The sequence below is a fragment of the Panicum virgatum genome, chromosome 3K, assembly GCF_016808335.1.
Source record: "Panicum virgatum strain AP13 chromosome 3K, P.virgatum_v5, whole genome shotgun sequence".
In the NCBI taxonomy this organism is placed as follows: Eukaryota; Viridiplantae; Streptophyta; class Magnoliopsida; order Poales; family Poaceae; genus Panicum; species Panicum virgatum.
The window spans coordinates 33948293-33967637 of NC_053138.1; the positions used below are offsets into that span (position 1 = coordinate 33948293).

Below are 19345 nucleotides of genomic sequence, written 5' to 3' on the forward strand. Positions count from 1 at the left end.
CCACTGGCCCCAACATCAATGTCGGGGATGTGAACTTTGAGCTGAAATCAAGCCTCATCAACATGATGCAGGCTAGCCCATTCTGCGACAAGCCAAACGAGGACGCAAATGCACATTTGCAAAAAAATTTGGAGCTCTGCGACACCGTTGTCATACGGGGTGTCGCTGCCGATGCAATCAAGCTTCGTCTGTTTCCCTTTTCCCTGCTGAGGAAGGTGAAATAGTGGTTTTATACAGAAAAAGACATTGACACATGGGCCAAATGCTCCAAGGCGTTCCTAGCAAAATTCTTCCCACTGGGCAAAACAAATGCCCTGCGCAGAAGAATTTCAAGTTTCCAGCAGACGGGGATGGAATCTATCCCAGAAGCTTGGGAGAGGCTGCAGGAATACATCCTGTCCTGTCCTCACCACGGCATGGATGAGTGGCTCGCCCTTCAAAGCTTCTACAATGGGCTCACAATGACATCTCGAGCCAATATTGATGCCGCTGCTGGAGGAGCCTTCCTCGACCTGACCATAGCCAAAGCCAAAGAATTGGTCGAGAAGATGGTCTCCAATCAGGGGTGGAGCGATGAGCGACTCCAACCCCGCACGAAGGGCATGCATACTGTCAAGGAGACGGATATGATCGTTACCAAGCTGGTCCTCCTACTGAAGAATCTCGGCGAAAGGGCCAAATTCAAGAAGCATAGAGAAAACTATGCCCTTGCCATGGAATCGCACTTCACGTTCGAAGTCTGTGGTAATGAAGGACATTCGGGCAATGACTGCCCCGAAACCCGTGAAGACTGTGCATACCTCAACAACAACAACGGGTATCGTCCACAACAAGGAGGCCAGGGGTCGAACCAGCCATGTCCACCATTTCAGGGAGGTAATGTAACACTCTAATTTAAATTTCAGTATTTAATAATAAATTTAATTGGCTTTATTTAATTTTCTAAGGTTTTATATGCTTAGACTTGCATTTAAATTAATTTTCTTTCACGAGTAATTAAAATTTTTCTAGGTTTAAACATGTTTGTGCATTCATGTTGGTGCATGGTTTTATTTTGGTTGAGTGCATAGGGTTTGAATTCAAATTTGAATTTGAATTCAAATTAGTTGAGTGTTGTTTGGAAAAGAAAAGGGGAAGAAAAACTAGAAAAGGGGAAAACCAATCGAACCCAAAACTCCAACCACAGCCGGCCCACTCCCTCCTTTCCTTTTTCCCCGCAGCCCAATTCCGCGTTCGGCCCAGTCAGCTCTCCCTCTTATCCCTCTTATCCCCGCGACCCACACTTCCATGCTCGGCCCAGCAAGACAGTGCCCCTCCCCGCGTGGCCCGCCTCCCTCCGCTCGGTACAGCCCAGCGCCAACGCCCGAGTGCACGCCCCCTACCTTGGCCCAGCCTCTCCCCGCGCTCGTCCAGTGCAGCGTCGCTCGCGCGTCGCCCTCTCGCTACCAACCCGGGCCCGCTTGGCATACTCGTCTCCCCCGCGCCCGCGCCGCGTAGCAACGGAACCCCACAATCCCCGGCCGTGATCTCGCCGGCCTTCCTTCTCGAGCGCGCACGCCGAGATCTCCGGCGCCCTCCTTTAAACACCCCCCCTGCGACCTCCTTCCCCCTATCCTCGCCCCCACAGCCGCCACCGTAACCCTAGCGCCACCCGCCCTGCTCCACCTCTACTTCGCCCCTGCGCCGCCATGGACCGGCTGCCCCGCTACACTGGAGCCCCGGCCAAGCCGCACAGCAGCTCCGCCTTGACGCCTAGAATCTCACAGAGCTCCTGTTCCCTGAGTTCAGCCCCGCACGGCGTCGAATTTGCGCCGGACGCCACTGCAGGTGAGCCGGTCCGCTGCTACAATTTCACATTGCCGGTGGTCCTCCGGCCTTGCTAACCTCTCCCTAGGGTTCGTATCTCAACGTTGAAGCTCCTCGTGGGATCCAAGAGCCCGGAGACGCGCCCCTTCAGCCGGACCCCGAACACCACCGTGCGCCGTCGGCCTCCCTGCACAGCCACACTGCCCGATCCAGGCCCTAGGTAAGCGCCACCGTGACCCCCGCTACCTCTTGCGTTAAACGTCTTAGCCCATAGGCCCTTCCCTAGCACAGAACGCCATCTCGGCGAGCTCCGCCGCGCGCACAGGGAGCCGCCGCCGTGGCGGAGACCGCCCGCCGTGCCGTAGTCAAGCAGGATCACCCCAATTAGTTTTGTAGTGTTGCACGCAAGCTCCTTGTCCCGTTCGCACCCCAAAACGATTCCCGGCACCATGTGAACGTGTATGCCGGCGAGCACCACCACCGCAGAGCCACTTCGCCGCGTGCCCACGCCACCACATACCCTGCAGCCCCTCGCAAATGGCCCTAGAGGTTTACGCATGTCGCACTCATGCTCCTGGGCCAAACCTCAGGCCGAACCGAGCCCTGGGGCGCCGGATTGGTGTTGGTGCTCCTTAATTACCCATTTTGTTATACAATTAGGAGAGGTTTTGGTAAATTCCTCGAGATGATTCATGTACTAACCCACAACTTGGCACCGAACTTGACCGTTTTCGATTTTGTCCTGGATTTTTTGGAGCATGTTGTATTTTGGCAGGAAATTGGACATTTTCGGAGATGTTTTGACGCATGGTCACAACTAGGCTAAAATGAGGAATAAGGAGAAGAGGCCGCACACGAAGGATGGAACCGAAAGGGGCCAGAAAGGGCCCAGGCCGGCCGGCCTGGAGCCCTCTGAGTCGGCTGGCCTAGCCCATTTCCAGGCCCAATCGGCCTCAGTTTTCTTCAGCGCGAAGTATTTGTCAACCCTAGACTGTGTTTTACCTAAACCACCGACCAGAACCGCCTATATATACCCCGAAGCCGCCGTCAAAGAGGGGGGATCGCAGAGAGAACATCCAGAGATGAGTTTCAGAGATCCATTCGAGTTAGACACAAGAGAAAGGCGACACCGAAGGCCTCATCGTCCCTCGGCGCCGCTGCAAGTTGGAGGACAACAAGGGATCCATCCCTTGCCGGAGATTTCATCACCATGATCGACTACGCTTCGCTTAGCTTCATGGGGTAAAGTCCTCGTTTGTTCATGGGGTTGTAAGGAGATCTTGAGTTGTAATTGCCGAATTCTTTATGAGATTGATCTATCACAAATCTTGTTGATGATGCTTTGATGCCTAATAGTTCACGACTTGGCTTTGGGTTTGCTTTGCTCTTGCATGGTTTACTTAGATTACATCAACTATCGTTTTCTTGTTGATTCGTTACCGATTATCCTCGTGTAGTGACAGTATGCGGGAGGGAAATGTTTTGATCTTGGAACACACCTTTGGTAGATTAGATCCGTTCTTCGTTGCTTGGTGATTACATCTCTAGTGATCCTAGACTCTATTGACAAATGCTCTCCATGTCTTGTGCACACACCTATCATTGCTCACTAGTATAGATTGGATTAGATTGGTTAGATTAGATCTATTTCACACTCAATCACTAAATATAGATCTTTTACCAACATCATTAGTGCTTAGTTAAGCATAGTAATACACTTTTTCCGTGGATTGATAAACCTTGGGGGAATACTCTAAGGGAAAAGCTACACGATCCGTGCGCTTGCGGTATGTAAATTGGCGCTCTAAGGAGCGTCAACAAGCTTTTCTGGCGCCGTTGCTGGGGAACAAGCGATTTTGCTACGTTTAACATTGTATTAATTTTGTTGGTTACAATCACCTAACATTTTCCCTAGAAAATTTTTGTTTTCTTGTTTTTATTTTGATCGTCTAGATGGCCCATCTCATTCAACACGTGAAGGAAGGAGAAAAATCACTAAGAGATTATGCAAGCCCGCGATCGGAGGACTTCGACATGCAAAAATCAGATTCGGTGTTGCGAGCCACCGAGTACAAGATCAAGCCTCAAATCATCAAGATGGCGGCGGCAAACCCCTTTAGAGGAGATGAGACGGACAACCCATATAGACATATCAAGTGGTTCACAATGCTATGCAACACGGTACAACAAGACGGAGTTCTGCTAGCTTGGTTTAGATGGAATCTTTTCCCATACTCACTTGCGGAAGAAGCGAGAAGATGGTTTGCACTTGCATCCTTCGAGGTAAAATGAAATTGGGATGACTTGATGAAGAAATTTTGCGAGCGGTTCTTCCCGTTAAGCAAGGTTCAACATATTCGGAAGCAAGTGATCAACTTCTCGCAAGGAGAAGAAGAAGGGATAGATCAAGCATGGGATAGATTCAATGGATTGATTGAACAAGGACCGAAGCTCGGATTTTCTGGTGAAGTACTCTTGCATACCTTTTATTTTTCCCTAACCCCCGAGTGCATGCAGTTTGTTCAAATGAGTGCAGGAGGAGATCTCATGGAGAAAACACTCACGGAAGCCACCCAACTCCTACAAAAAATCAGCAAGGGTGCGGCCATGCGAAGAGATTGGGAAAAATGATGTTCGGCAAGCTCCGAGGAAGAATCTTAAGTGCGGGTGCTTGCTGGAATTTTCAGAAAAGAGACATCAGAATGAGGGAAGAACAACCGAAGCATGGGAAAGTCATAGAGACAAACCACGATGAAGGAGCAACGATCTGGAGTGCAACGAAAGACGACCGGAAAAGAAAGGAAGAACCTTGGGCACTGCCAAATCGCTAAGGGAATTCGAGCAAATGGATTGGATACCAATTGACTTCGGAAGATTGTTCGAGAAAGCAAGACCCCATCCAAATCAGCGAGGAATGGCGAAGGTGATAGCGGAAGACTTTCCGCCGGATAATCACATGGGATATACATTTGGCAAGGAATCGGCTGGTGATATTATTCGGAAACTTTTTGAAGAAAAAGAGGAAAAGATTGACTTGGACGAAGTGCTGGAGGTCAAAAGGATCATGGGAGTAAAATCGGAATCATCACCCTACGCGCACATAGCCCAAGTATATGCGATTGGAAGCGATCAAGGCGAAGGTAATCCATCACTCTGTTGCAATGTTTTATGTGACGTTGGCGCCCATGTTAGTGTGATGAGTTCCAATGTTTATGTTGAGCTTTTTAACGAAACACCGAACCTAGATGCTACAATCATTAAATTGATCATTGGAGATGGTAGATTAATCAAACCGCTAGGACTGCTTAGAAATCTAAATGTTGCCATAGCGGGTAAAGAAATTCCTACTGACTTTTTTGTGATTAATGCTAGTGATGATGAACATGAAAGCATAATTCTTGGAAAACCCTTTCTCAAATTAGTAAATGCTATTCTAGATGTTGGAAAAGGGATTGTCACTTTTGATCTAGATGGAGAGAAGCACACTTTCAAATTTCATTCAAAACCGTCTCGTGCTTTACCTCTACTTCTTGATAACGAAGGGGTAGAGAGAATTCGTTTCATTGATTCTTTCAGGGATCCTCTCCAATGCGCTTTGGAGAATGGGGACGTTCAAGATGATCAAGATGGAGAACTAGTGGAAACAATGGAAGAGTTGAATCCGCAACACGGGAATTTGGAGGAAGAAAAATTTGAAGACATTGGAGAATTAGATCAAGAAGAGGATGGTGCGCCCGATGTTGAGATGAAGCCGCTCCCCAAGGGATTGAAATATGAATTTTTGGGAGATGGCAAGACTTTTCCGGTGATTGTTAGCGACGAATTGAGCCCGGAAGAGATGGAGAAGTTGCTGAATTTATTAAAGAAGCACAAAAAGGTGATTAGCTACTCGATTAATGACTTGAAAGGTATTAGCCCTGCTTTTTGCACACATCATATACAACTCGAGGAGGAATACATGCCAGTCATAGAGCATCAAAGATGGTTGAGCCATGCTATGCGTGATGTGGTGAAGAAGGAGGTTATCAAATTGTTGAATGCCGGAATAATATACCCTGTGCCACATAGTGAATGGGTAAGCCCCGTGCATTGCGTTCCGAAGAAAGGAGGACTCACGGTTGTGAAAAATAAGAAGGAGCAATTGATACCGCAAAGAACCATCACGGGATGGAGGATGTGCATCGATTATAGAAAATTGAATAAGGCAACGAGGAAGGATCATTTTCCACTACCATTCATTGACGAGATGCTAGAAAGGTTGGCAAAGCATTCACACTTTTGTTACCTTGATGGATACTCGGGATTCTTCCAAATACCTATTCATCTGGATGATCAACATAAGACCACATTTACTTGCCTGTATGGAACTTTTGCATATCGGAGGATGCCTTTTGGATTGTGCAATGCGCCCGCTTTTTTTCAAAGGTGCATGATGGCTATATTTTCAGATTTCATAGAAGAGATTATGGAGGTATTCATGGATGATTTCTCGGTGCATGGTACTAGCTTTGATAATTGCTTGGCAAATTTGGAGAAAGTTCTTAAAAGATGTGGAGAGGTTGATCTTGTGCTCAACTGGGAGAAGTGTCATTTCTTGGTGAAAGAAGGAATTGTTCCCGGTCATGTTATCTCCGAGAGAGGGATAGAGGTGGACAAAGCAAAGATAGAAACCGTGGAGAAATTGCCACCACCTACGGACATCAAATCTTTGAGGAGCTTCCTCAGTCATGCCAGATTCTATAGAAGGTTCATAAAGGATTTTTCAAAAATCACCAAGCCATTGACACAACTTCTTCAAAAAGATGTGGAATACACCTTCGATAGTGATTGTCTTCACGCCTTTCAAACACTCAAGCAATCTCTCATAAGTGCTCCTATCATGCAACCTCCGGATTGGAATCTACCTTTTGAAATCATGTGTGATGCAAGAGACTTCGCCATAGGAGCTGTTCTTGGACAAAGGAAAGAGGGGAAGGTAAATGCTATCTACTATGCATGCAAGACTCTCAATGAAGCCCAAGTTAATTATGCAACAACGGAGAAAGAATTGCTTGCCGTGGTATTCGCCTTCGAAAAATTCAGATCATACATAGTAAATTCAAAGGTGATAGTTTATACCGACCATGCGGCAATCAAGTATCTCTTGTCCAAGAAAGATGCTAAGCCACGCTTGATTCGATGGATCCTATTGCTACAAGAATTCGATGTGGAGATAAGGGACAAGAAAGGGGTAGAAAATGTTGTGGCCGACCACCTATCAAGGATGAACCATGGAGATGATGGAAAAGAACCTATCGAGGATCAAATGAGAGATGATCACCTATATAGAATTCTCGACCAAGATAGTTGGATGAATGATATAATAAGGGCAATAAAAGGGATGCCCTTGGATCACTTGGACAAGAATGCAAGGACCAGAGTGATCGCGGAAAGAAGAAAATACTATTGGGATCCACCATACTTATATAGATATGGAGAAGAAGGAGTCCTAAGAAGATGCATACCGAGGGAGGAATGTGAAGAAGTTCTAAAAAAGTGTCACTCGTCGGGATATAGAGGACATTATGGGAACTTTAGAACTCAAGCTAAGGTATGGGCTAGTGGATTCTATTAGCCCGAGATGCATGAAGACGCGAAAAGATTTGTTTCGACTTGTCCGGAATGCCAAAGGATGGGGAATATCTCGCAAAGAAATGCCATGCTATTGAACTAAAACTTGCAAATAGTTCTATTTGATGTCTGGGGAATCGATTTCATGGGACCATTCGTGAACTCACATGGGTTTGAGCATATATTGGTGATGGTGGACTATGTTTCTAAGTGGGTTGAAGCTATGCCATGTCGGAAGGCATCAACGGAGGAGTCCATACACATGATTAAATCAGTTATCTTCTCTCGATATGGCGTCCCGAGAATCTTGATAAGCGACGGATGAACACACTTCACGGGCAAAGACTTTGGTAAATGCTTGAAGAAATTGGGAATTGAACATAGAGTGTCCACGGCTTATCACCCCCAAACAAACGGACAAGCGGAAACTTCGAACAAGCAATTGAAGGACATTTTAAAGAAGACTGTGATGAAAGGAGGAAAAGATTGGTCGAAGAGACTAGATGATGCACTATGGGCATATCGTACGGCACACAAAACCCCGATTGGTATGACTCCTTATCAATTTGTTTATGGAAAAACATGCCACTTTCCGGTTGAGCTAGAACATAAGGCGTATTGGGTAATGAAGGAAATGAACTTTGATGCGGAAGCCGTTGGAATTAAAAGGAGAATCCAAATAAGCGAATTGGAGGAGTTAAGATTGAAAGCATACAATAGTGCAACAATTTACAAAGAAAGGATGAAGAGATGGTACGACAAGCGATTACAAAACAAGGAATTCAAAGAAGGAGACAAGGTCCTACTCTACAATTCAAGATTCAAACTTTTTGGCAAAGGAAAATTGCAAAGCAAATGGGATGGACCATACGTCGTACACTCAGTTTTACCCACGGGAGCGGTGACAATCATGGATGTGAAAGGCGACCAATATGTGGTGAACGGACAGCGACTAAAGGTATTCTTGGAGCCCGACGTCGTGCCCCTTCATTACATCGACATATATACCATGGATGAGGAACCGGAACGTCAAGCCTAACGACGTTAAGCAAGGTAAGTTTGTAAATATTCTCTTTTAGATTTTATTTTCGTAGTTTTATTTTTATTCTGGACGAACTTTAAGTAAAACATAGGCTCATAATTTGTTGGTGGGCACCTCGGAAAAAGTTGGAGTCCAGGGGGCCGAAAAACCCCCTGGGCCGGCCGGCCGGCCTGAGCCTCCTCGTGCGAGAATCGGTCTCGATTTTTGGTAGGTACGAGATAAGGAAATTTTGAACCCGTGTCTTATAGATTTCGCATGCCAAATACGCAGAGATATTGGACTTCTCGTCCAAGTGTTTTCAGGACTTAAATAGAGGCGCTGTTTAGATCTATTCTCTCATACTTTTCAATCTACACCACTACCTCGTGAGAGACATCAACAATGGCCATTCCAGCGAGCGCAAGACCCATGATTGCAGCAATGGAGATCAAGGAGAGGGGCATGGCACCCGACACCCCCACGCCAAACCATCTCACCAACTGGTGCGCCGCCCCTCCTTGTCGAAGCAAAGCGATGTGAAGCGAAGGCCCCTCCGAAGAAATTTAACACCCAAGCACGGATGAGCGTCGGAGGGAAGGGCCTTCTGTGGTGCAAGAAGAAGCTAGCTCAAGCACAAAGGGAGGTCGTCATCATCAGCGACGAAGACGAGGGTAAGAAGCGACAAGACAAAGAGCCACCCGCACCTAGGCGTTCCTTGCGCCTTCTCGGAGTTAAAAGGAAAAACTACATCGAGCACACCCCGGAGCCGAAGGACTATGCGGGGGGACAGCAATTGGGAGAGCTACATGAGCCCCGGTTCATGGGGCGCCACCGGTCATGACTACGATGATGATTGGCCGGGGTGGGCCGAAGAGGAAAGAAGGGAGGAAGACGACCCCTCCGGAGGTGACAGCGGCAAAGAGAAGAAGAAGGACGACGACGACCCCAACCGCGGCGGCCATCACTTCAGGTGCTGTTTCAAGTGCCGCAATGAAATCGCGGATCTCCGCGCCACCATCGATAGGTGTCACGATCGAATCTTGGCAATGGATCGAAGGATGGACGACATCGAGCGCTTGGTCGAAGGAGATTACAACTTCCTTGTCCGCAACATAAGGAAGTTATTCGGGGTGGTCGGAGATCTACAAAAGCAAGGAGGAGGGTGTCCTAGATGTAATTGCCCTAGGTGCCGTTGAGAACGCCAACGAGCATCACACCCGTCTTTTATATCATTGCGACGAGGATGCCGCATAATCTAAGCATGGGGGAAAGGTGTGACGGCTCGTAGATTGAATTTTGTTAGTCTTTGTTTAGCCGAAAGTTCGTCGTGTGCATGTCTTTAATTCCGCATGTGTGAGAGTCATAGTCTAGTTTTGTGCTTTATTTTTCGCATGTGTGAGAGTGAGTCTTAAATTAGTGTTGAGTCATGAAAACAAAATAAAAAGAGTCTTTGTTTTTTGTTGGATCGTGCAATTTTATTTATGCATTCAGTTTTAATTTATTTTCTTTAAAGCAATTGTTCACGAGCGTTGTCATGAAAATTAATTCGTATTTGTGGAGCTTAGTAAATTATTCGTCCATGTTAATACCCACACTTGAGCTTTGATCTAGCTCTTGGTTTTGATTACGCTTGCGAGTAAGGCATGATTTGGAGGACTTTAATTTCATAAAAATCAAGTTCTTGGCAAGTTGAGAGTCAAATCCTATCATCCACAAGCTATATTCATTCCACCATAAGTATTGGATGTACATTGAGTTGAGTTAGGATTTCTTTCTCTTGGGAGTTTTAATTTCGAGCAATGATCATGTCCATATTTTTCATCTCTGAATTGCTAGCCACGTCAATATTCGGTAATGAGAATTCCTCATTGGAACAACTCATGAAATCTACCGGATTCCAAAACCTGAACCTGAGATTATCTTGTTTATTATCCTCTTCCTTGACCACAACCCAATTATGAGGATACGTTCTGTTCCTGCGCATGAGTTGTATAAAACATAATTTTGGAATGAAGAAAGGAAGGAGTACTGGAAAGACGGACCGAATCCGACTTGGGAAAGCCCCAGGCCGGCCGGCCTACACCCCTTGGGCCGGCCGGCCTAGGTCCCTCTGGCCTTGGCTCGGGCTCCAAAAATTCAGGGAGCCACTTTGGAGAATTGCCTATCTATGTTTTATAGAAAGTGTCCTATGAAAAGGTTCGGAAAAGAGAAGGAAAATTCAGGAGAAAGAAAGAAAAGAAAAAAATAAGAAGGGAAGAAAAGAATAAATGAAGGGATTCTATGGTTAGAGAAGTGCAAAGAGATATCACCTCGTTGTTTGAACAATATCCTCAATTCCAACCATATGCAATCCGACAACGAGGACGACACTTGTGCCTTGAAGTCAATCTTTTTGTATGCCTTTGCACATGTCCACCATTCTAAATCTTCTTACCCTTGAACCCCTTACATTATGGAGAAACTCTCATGATTATTGGCTCGGAAGGCAAGCAATCATTAGAAGGTTTTCTTAACTTGACAATATATGTATATACTTTTCTAGCCTCACCTATAGCCCCACTTTATACTTGAGAGACTTTTGGGAGATGAGAATTTGCAAATAATAATAGGATAGCCACTTATATCGAGAGACATGAAAGGACTTGTGCAAGAATTTTTGGTCTAACCTTTGTTGCAGGGTATTTTGCTTCTGAAAACAAAAAAAAAAGAAAAAAACCTCCAAGGATGGCAAGAAAAGCAAATGTTGTCGATATTCAAGTTGTCGGTTAAAGGTAAGAGTCGTGAAGTAATATTGGATGCGTTTTTAAACACCATGATATGATTATCCTCGCTGCTCCTCTGACCTTTGTTTGAAGAAATATTGTTAGACTTGTTTGCATAAGTAAATTTTGCAGTTTGAGAACTCTCGAGCAACCCATGGAAGGACTTGATGATTTGATTTGCTAGAGGACGAGCAAAAGCTAATCATGGGGGGAATGTTGGCGCTCCTTAAGTACCCATTTTGTTATACAATTAGGAGAGGTTTTGGTAAATTCTTCGGGATGATTCATGTACTAACCCGCCACTTGGCACCCGAACTTGACCGTTTTGGATTTTGTCCTGGATTTTGGAGCATGTTGTATTTTTGGCAGGAAATTGGACATTTTCGGAGATGTTTTGATGCATGGTCACAACTGGGCTAAGTTGAGGAATGAGGAGAAGAGGCCGCACGCGAAGGATGGAACCCAAAGGGGCCAGAAAGGGCCCAGGCCGGCCGGCTTGGGCCCCTCTGAGCCGGCCGGCCTAGCCCATTTCCAGGCCCAATCGGCCTCAGTTTTCTTCAGCGCGAAGTATTCGTCAACCCTAGACTATGTTTTACCAAAACCACCGACCAAAACCGCCTATATATACCCCGAAGCCGCCATCAAAGAGGGGGGATCGTAGAGAGAGCATCCAGAGATGAGTTTCAGAGATCCATTCGAGTTACACACAAGAGAAAGGCGACACCGGGGGCCTCATCGTCCCTCGGCGCCGCTGCAAGTTGGAGGATAGCAAGGGATCCATCCCATGCCGGAGATTTCGTCACCATGATTGACTACGCTTCGCTTAGCTTCATGGGGTAAAGTCCTCGTTTGTTCATGGGGTTGTAAGGACATCTTGAGTTGTAATTGCCGAATCCTTTATGAGATTGATCTATCACGATTCTTGTTGATGATGCTTTGATGCCTAATAGTTCGCGACTTGGCTTTGGGTTTGCTTTGCTCTTGCATGGTTTACTTAGATTACATCAACTATCGTGTTCTTGTTAATTCCTTACCGATTATCCTCGTGTAGTGACAGTATGCGGGAGGGAAAGGTTTTGATCTTGGAACACACCTTTGGTAGATTAGATATGTTCTTCGTTGCTTGGCGATTACATCTCTAGTGATCCTAGACCCTATGGACAAATGCTCTTCATATCTTGTGCACACACCTATCATTGCTCACTAGTCTAGATTGGATTAGATTGGTTAGATTAGATCTATTTCACACTCAATCACTCAATATAGATCTTTTACCAACATCATTAGTGCTTAGTTAAGCATAGTAATACACTTGTTCCGTGGATTGATAAATCTTGGAGGAATACTCTAAGGGAAAAGCTACACAATCCGTGCGCTTGCGGTATGTAAATTGGCGCAATAAGGAGCGTCAACAATTGGCCATCTCCGGCTAGCCCGCTGCCGCAGAATCACACGCCGGCGACCCGCACCACCGCAGGCTCTCGCCCCCGCACTCTGGACCACCCGATCAAGATCCTGCGGCCTAGAAATGAACCCGCCAGAGTCAAACAGAAGGATACCGGTCAGCGCCTTTCCTTGAAAACAACCCGCCGTCCAGTCGCGTTCAAAAGTATTTCCAACTGGGTTCTGTTTTTAACATTTTAGCCCCTAACCTTTTCAAAAATAGAACCCGCAGTCCAGCCCCTGCTGTTTTGCAAGTTAGACCCTAGATCTATCTTTTAATTATGTATAGGTCCCTGTTTTTTGCAGAAAACCCCTAGAAACTTAGTTTTTCTTGCAGAAAAGCCCCTCGATCTTGTTTGAAGCCTAGTTTTTGCGTTCTAGCTCCGTTTTAGGTGTTCTTTATGTACACACGATCGTTGTAACGCATAGAATAGTTCTAGCTCAGTTTTGTTTGCTATTTTTATGTATTGTTGTACTGTTTCTTAGTGTTTGCTCTTGTTTGCATGTATGTGTATGTGCTGGACTTGTTTTGGCGTTGCGATCATGAGTAGACGTTGATCCTTCGGAGGAGTACCGGTACCCGGAGCAGCCACCCTCTTCAGAGCAGTTTGAGCAGCAGGAGAACTTTGAGGAAGGCAAGTATAACATGAACAACACCCATCACTTTTAATACAATTTCGTACTGCATTTTAATACTATATGCCTATAAGGATTTTCCTAGCCACTTTATATCCTTTAAATTTACCTTTGGTTGCATTTTGGTTAGTTGTGCTAGGTTGCTGCACTCTCACACATAATGGTCCTTTTTAATTAAATTGTTAATAATCTTATGCAACTTAATTCTGTAGCCGACCCTCTATGCTGTGTGCTTGAGTGGTTTGTGCGTCCTTAAAATTATGCTTTGTTAGAAACATGGTTTAGGGGGCCAGCACGGTGCTTAGTGCTTGGTTGACCACTCTCCATAAGGACCAGTTCATAGAGCGACAACCTGGGACAACAGCGCTACCATAAGATTGGAATGAGACGATCTTGGCTTACTAATTAGGTCTTTTTGGTTTGGAGTAACTTACCTGCGGGGAAAGGGTGGTAAGCTTCTCACCTAAGGAAGTGTGATGAACAACTAGCGTAGCTCACGACTTGTGGGTAAAGATGTGCAACCTCTGCAGAGTGTAGAACTGGTATACCAGCCGTGCTCACGGTTATGAGCGGCTCAGATCCTCCTTTTGATTAGTGGGGTTATCTTCCTTTGATTAGGGGGTTCCCCGGGTGGTTGATCCTAGCACCCTTGCCCCGCAGGTAAGTTACTCCAAACCAAAAAGACCTAATTAGTAGGCCAAGACCATCCCATTCCAGTCTTGTGATAGCGCTATTGTCCCAGGTTGTCGCTCTATGAACCGGTCCTTAGGGAGAGTGGCCAACCAAGCACTAAGCACCGTGCTGACCCCCTAAACCATGTTTCTAGAAAAACCAATTTTTAACGAGACGTGAGCCACTCAAGCACAGGGCACAGAGGGCCACTCCCAGAATTAAGTTGCATATACCATTAATCAAATTAATTAAAAAGGACCAAGTGTGTTATAGTGCGGCACCTAGCACAACTACCAAAATGCATATATATATATATAAAGGATATAAAGTGGCTAGGAAAGTCCTTATAGGCATACAGTATGAAATTGTATTTAAAGGTGATAGGTGGTGTTCATGTTATACTTGCCTTCCTCAAACTGCTCCTGCTGCTCGAAGGTCTCTACAGAAGGTGGCTCTTGGTACTCCTAAGGATCAACGTCTACTCACGAGCGCAACGCCTAAACAAAGTCCAGCACATACACATACATGCAAACAAAGGCAAATGCTAAGAAATAGTACAACAGTACATAAAAACAGCAAAAAAAACTAAGCTAAGACTATTCTATGTGTTACAACGATCGCGTGGACATAAAGAACACCTAAAACGGAGCTAGAACGCGAAAACTAGGGCTAAAACAAGGTTCCAGGGACCTATCTGCAAGAAAACTGAAGTTGTAGGGGCTCAGGAACAAAAACTAGGGACCTATACATGATTAAAGGATAGACACAGGGTTTAGACTGGAAAACCACACGTCCAGGGACGACGGGTACGATTTTACAAAAGCTCAGGTGGCTCCGTGAAAGAAATAGGGCTGAACTGTAAATACTTTTGAACTAGAAAGGACCGCAGGTTGATTCTGAGAAAAACCAGGGGCTCTTTGACAAAAAGACAAGGGCGAAGCGGTATCTACGCGTATGGGCCGTCAGATCTAGATCTAATGATCCGCACCCGTCCCGATCTAGATGTAATCTTACGCGTTCGCGACGGATCGGGCGGTTAGGGTGAGTTGGGCGCGCGCGGCGGCGGCGCTCGCCTGCCGGCGGCTCTGTCCGCGGCGGTGCGGCATCGGGCTTGCCGGAGTCTGCCCTTTCTGGCGTCCCGGAGCTCGGTTCGGGGTGCGGTTTGGCCGTGGGTGGAGTCATCGAAGCGGAGGTTGAGCAGCGCGTACTGGAGGTAGTCCTCGAGACCCTCCAAGAAGTGCTCCTGCTTATCGCGGTCATCTGCGACCTCGGCAGGGGCGTAGCGAGCGAGCTGAAGGAAACGATCATGATACTCCGTGACCGTCATAGTTCCCTGAAGTGAAAAGGATAGATGTATGACAAATGATTAGCTCATGCTTCAGAAAGATAGAACAAGGGAGATACTAGCTCAAAAGGAAAATGCTGAAAGATTATATCTGAGTTTACCTGCTTAAGTGCAAGGAACTCCTTCTTCTTTGTCTTCAGAACGCCCGCGGGGACGTTGTGGCTATGGAACCGCTCCCGGAACTGGATCCAGGTGAAAGCCTCGCGGTCCTGAACTAGGTGGGACTCCCACTAGTCCAAAGCTGCCCCTCACAGCTGTCCTGCTGCGTACAAGACTCGCTCTCGATCATTGCACTGGGCGATGTCTAGCTGACGCTCCACTGCACGGAGCCAGTCGTCTGCCTAAAGTGGGTCGGACGTGTGAGAGAACGTCGGCGGGTGACCCCTCAGGAACTCAGCACGCCTGTCGCGGGTCTGCGGTGGTGGAGGAGGCGGAGGCTGAGTGTGAGCCTGCTGAAGTGCCTGAACAGTGTTGTTCAGGGTAGCCATCATCTACATCTGGAGCTGAAAGTACTGCTCCGGGGTCAGAGGCGGAGGCATCGGGATCCCAGTACTCTGGTTGTTCTGCCCCTGGTTGTTCTGCCCCTGCTAGTCAGAACCACGCCTGGTGTTCACCATCTGATTTCGGACAAAAGATTTCATGAGTAAGGATATTGCAGAAGTAAATTCAGATGGATACAGTATTTTTCTGCAGGAAAACTTAAGCATGATAAAGTAGACAGGATAGAGTAAACGGTTTTACCCCCAACGATCTAACTCGTTTTATTAATTAATTAACTTTAACTTAATACTGATTTTCATTAAATAAATTTAACTACTAAGCTATGCAATCAAAAAATCCAAATCAAACATGTAGCACAATAACAAGCATACAAAGTTCACAACTTAGCCGAGTTTAACACACGACTCGACTAACACAACGCGTCGCAGAACGTGCTATCGTGCTATTATAAAGGGGTCATCTAGCTTACACCTATGACGGTCATACGACTTACTCCAGGCCAGAATCTACGGAAACTATTCTATAGAGAGAAATCAAGACAAGACGAGTAAGAATCTTGGAATCCAAGGAATATAATAGCAAAATAGTTTCAGCAGAACAAGGCTGAGAGAGAAGAAGACTTAAAACTCGACCAGTTTTATCTAGGCTTTCGTCCTACAGTCGATACGGCTCTGATACCACTCTGTAACACCCGGTTTATCAAAGGACATAAACCGAGCAATCATATACGCTCCAGGATCAAGTCACATGTATATACAACAGAATGAACAGTATATCACAGCACATATCACGTAAAAGATATAATAAAGCAAGTATGAATGTTATTTATTACATTAATGACAAAATGTCTGATACAGAGTATGCGGAAGCATAATACATAAATGATAACTCTCGTCGAAACTGAGCAGGGCGCCACAGGGACGTCGACTGGGAGACGAATGCCTAGAAGTCCTCGTAGTCCTGGTAGCGCTGAGCGAACTCCCTCGCATCGGCAAGAACTGAGCAGCAGTAGAGTATCCCCAAGAGGAAAAAAGAGTAGAGTAGGCAAGAGTGAGTACACAACTTGTACTCAATAAGTATAACACAAACTATGAGGCTCTAAGGTTGGCTGACTCAACTGCATTAGCTTTTAAGTCTTGGCAAAATTTTATTAAAGCTAATTACTACAAGTTGATGAATTACCATAAACCCAGTTACATAGTAATTAATCAAAATTAATTGAGAACTACTGAGAACCAAACCGAACCAAGCCACTAATCAAAAGGAGGATCCGAGCAGCTCATGACCGTGAGCACGGCTAGTATACCAGCTTTACACTCTGTAGAGGTTGCACATCTTTACCCACAAGTCGTGAGCTACGCTAGTTGTTCATCACACTTCCTTAGGTGAGATGACTAGCAAACTCACTACGAGGCCGTTACAAAGGATCACGTTGGTAAGGTGTAACCGCTAAGGATTCAGTCTCCGCAATGATGGGGCCCACCTCGAGGGGGTACGCAGACCAAGCCTCGTAGCGCAGGGACCATTGAAGCTCACCACCCCTCTTGCCCCATCGGTAAGTTACTCCCGAACCAAAATGACCTAATTAGTAAGCCAAGACCGTCCCATTCCAGTCTTGTGGTTGTGCGGTTGTCCTAGGTTGTCGCTCTAATGACGTACGGTCCTTATGGAGAGTAGCTAGCACATAACACAGTGCGAGCCCCCTAAACCAAGTTTCTAGAAAAACCAATTTTAATGAGACGTGAGCCACTCAAATGGGCCACTCCCAGAATTAAGTTGCATATACCATTAATCAAATTAAATAAAAAGGACCAAGTGTGTTGTAGCGCGGCACCTAGCACAACTAACCCAAATGCAACCCAAGGGATATATATAAATGATATGAAGTGGCTAGGAAAGTCCTTATAGGCATACAATATTAAAATGCAGTGTGAAATTGTATTTAAAAGTGATAGGTTGTTCATGTTATACTTGCCTTCCTCGAACTGTTCCTGCTGCTCAAATTGCTCAAAGGGAGGTGGCTGCTCCTGGTACTGGTGATCCACCGGTAGCTCAACGTCTACTCACGAACACAGGGCCAAAAACAATACACAACATAAACATACATGCAAACAATAGCAAAAACTAAGAAACAATACAACAATACATGAAAACAGCAAACAAAACTATGCTAGAAGTATTCTACGCATTACAACGATCGCGTGGACATAAAGAATACCTAAAACGGAGTTAAAATGCGAAAACTAGAGCTAAAACAAGATCTAGGGACTAAACTGTAAGAAAAACAGAGCTGCAGGGGGTTCTGGGCAAAAAATGAGGGCCTCAACGTAAAAAACAAAAAGATCCAGGGGCTAGCATGCAAAACCACCGGCTCTGGACTGCGGGTTCGAAAACTAAAAAGCTCAGTGGTCTAAGCATAAAAAACAGGGGCGGTTTGGAATTATTTTTACACTGCTCAGGACTGCGGGTTATTTCAAAGGAGTCCAGGGAGTCTTTAGCAAAATGGCCAGTGCGAAGGGGTATCTTTAGATCTGGTCCGTTGGATCGAGATCTGAGGGCTCAAGATTGTTTGGATCGGGATCTAATCTCGAGCGTCGGTCTTAGATCAAACGGCTCGGACCTAACTAGGCGCAGGGGCGGCGGCGATTTGTCGCCGGCGAGTTATTCGGCGGTGGCGTGCGGTGGGGAGTCGCCGGAGTACGCCGTTTCCGGCCCTCCGAGGGTCGTTTCGACCCGTGCTTGGTTCGGGCGTGGTTAATGCGTTATGCGTGACACACCTGGGGCCTGGGTTGGGTTCGGGAAGGTCAGTGGCGGCGTGTGCACCGACGACGGCGGGTCTGCGCGGCGGCGCTCGCTGGAGCGCGAGTGTTCCGGCCACTGGAACAGCCTACGTGACAAGATTTCTAGCGCAAAACATAGAGGGGACCAGGGTTGTGCTCACCTAGCACTGAATCGGGTAGGCGGGTGGCGTAGAAGGGTTGACGGCGTCGGTCCGGCGGCGGCGCACGGGCGGAGCTCGGGGTCCGGCCGTTGCTGGGCGTCTCCGGGTTCCTGGATTCCCTTGGTTCGCCTACTGGAGTTGCTGTGGAGATGCTACAGGTGTCAGGGCGGGATGTGGTCTACCGGCGGCGATCAATCGCGCAGGCGGCGCGACTTACCGGCGGCGGGTTCTGGTCGAAATCCGGCGCGTGCAGGCTGGAGGTCGAGGGCAGCAAGCTCGGGGAAGGTCTTGGGCACGGGGCGGAGCTCCAGCAGTTGTTGGCCAGGGCTGGGAGGCCGTGGCGTGGCCGGTCCGCGGCGGAGCAGAGGCGCGGCGAGGCAAAGCGGCGCGGAGGCAGCGGCTAGGGTTGGAGGCGGGTGTGGGGTGGAGAATGGGGAAGTCCAGAGGTGTGGATGTGGTTAAGAAGGGCGAGGCCGAGATCTGGTCGTGCGTGCCCCAGAAGGAAGCTCGCCGGGGATCTCGGCGGTGACGCGGCGCGACGATATCGGCGGGGACGACGGAGCTGACAGGTGGGCCAGCGTCGGCAGCAGCTGAGGCGGGGACGGGCG

The 19345-nt window shown here is 47.0% G+C and overlaps 1 non-coding gene across 1 annotated transcript; it reads right to left on the reverse strand.

Annotated features, from left to right (window-relative positions):
- Nucleotides 1-314: 314 nt before the first annotated feature.
- Nucleotides 315-418, reverse strand: LOC120701715. The gene has a single exon (XR_005686271.1). It is a non-coding gene; the product is annotated as a small nucleolar RNA R71 (small nucleolar RNA).
- Nucleotides 419-19345: the final 18927 nt, after the last annotated feature.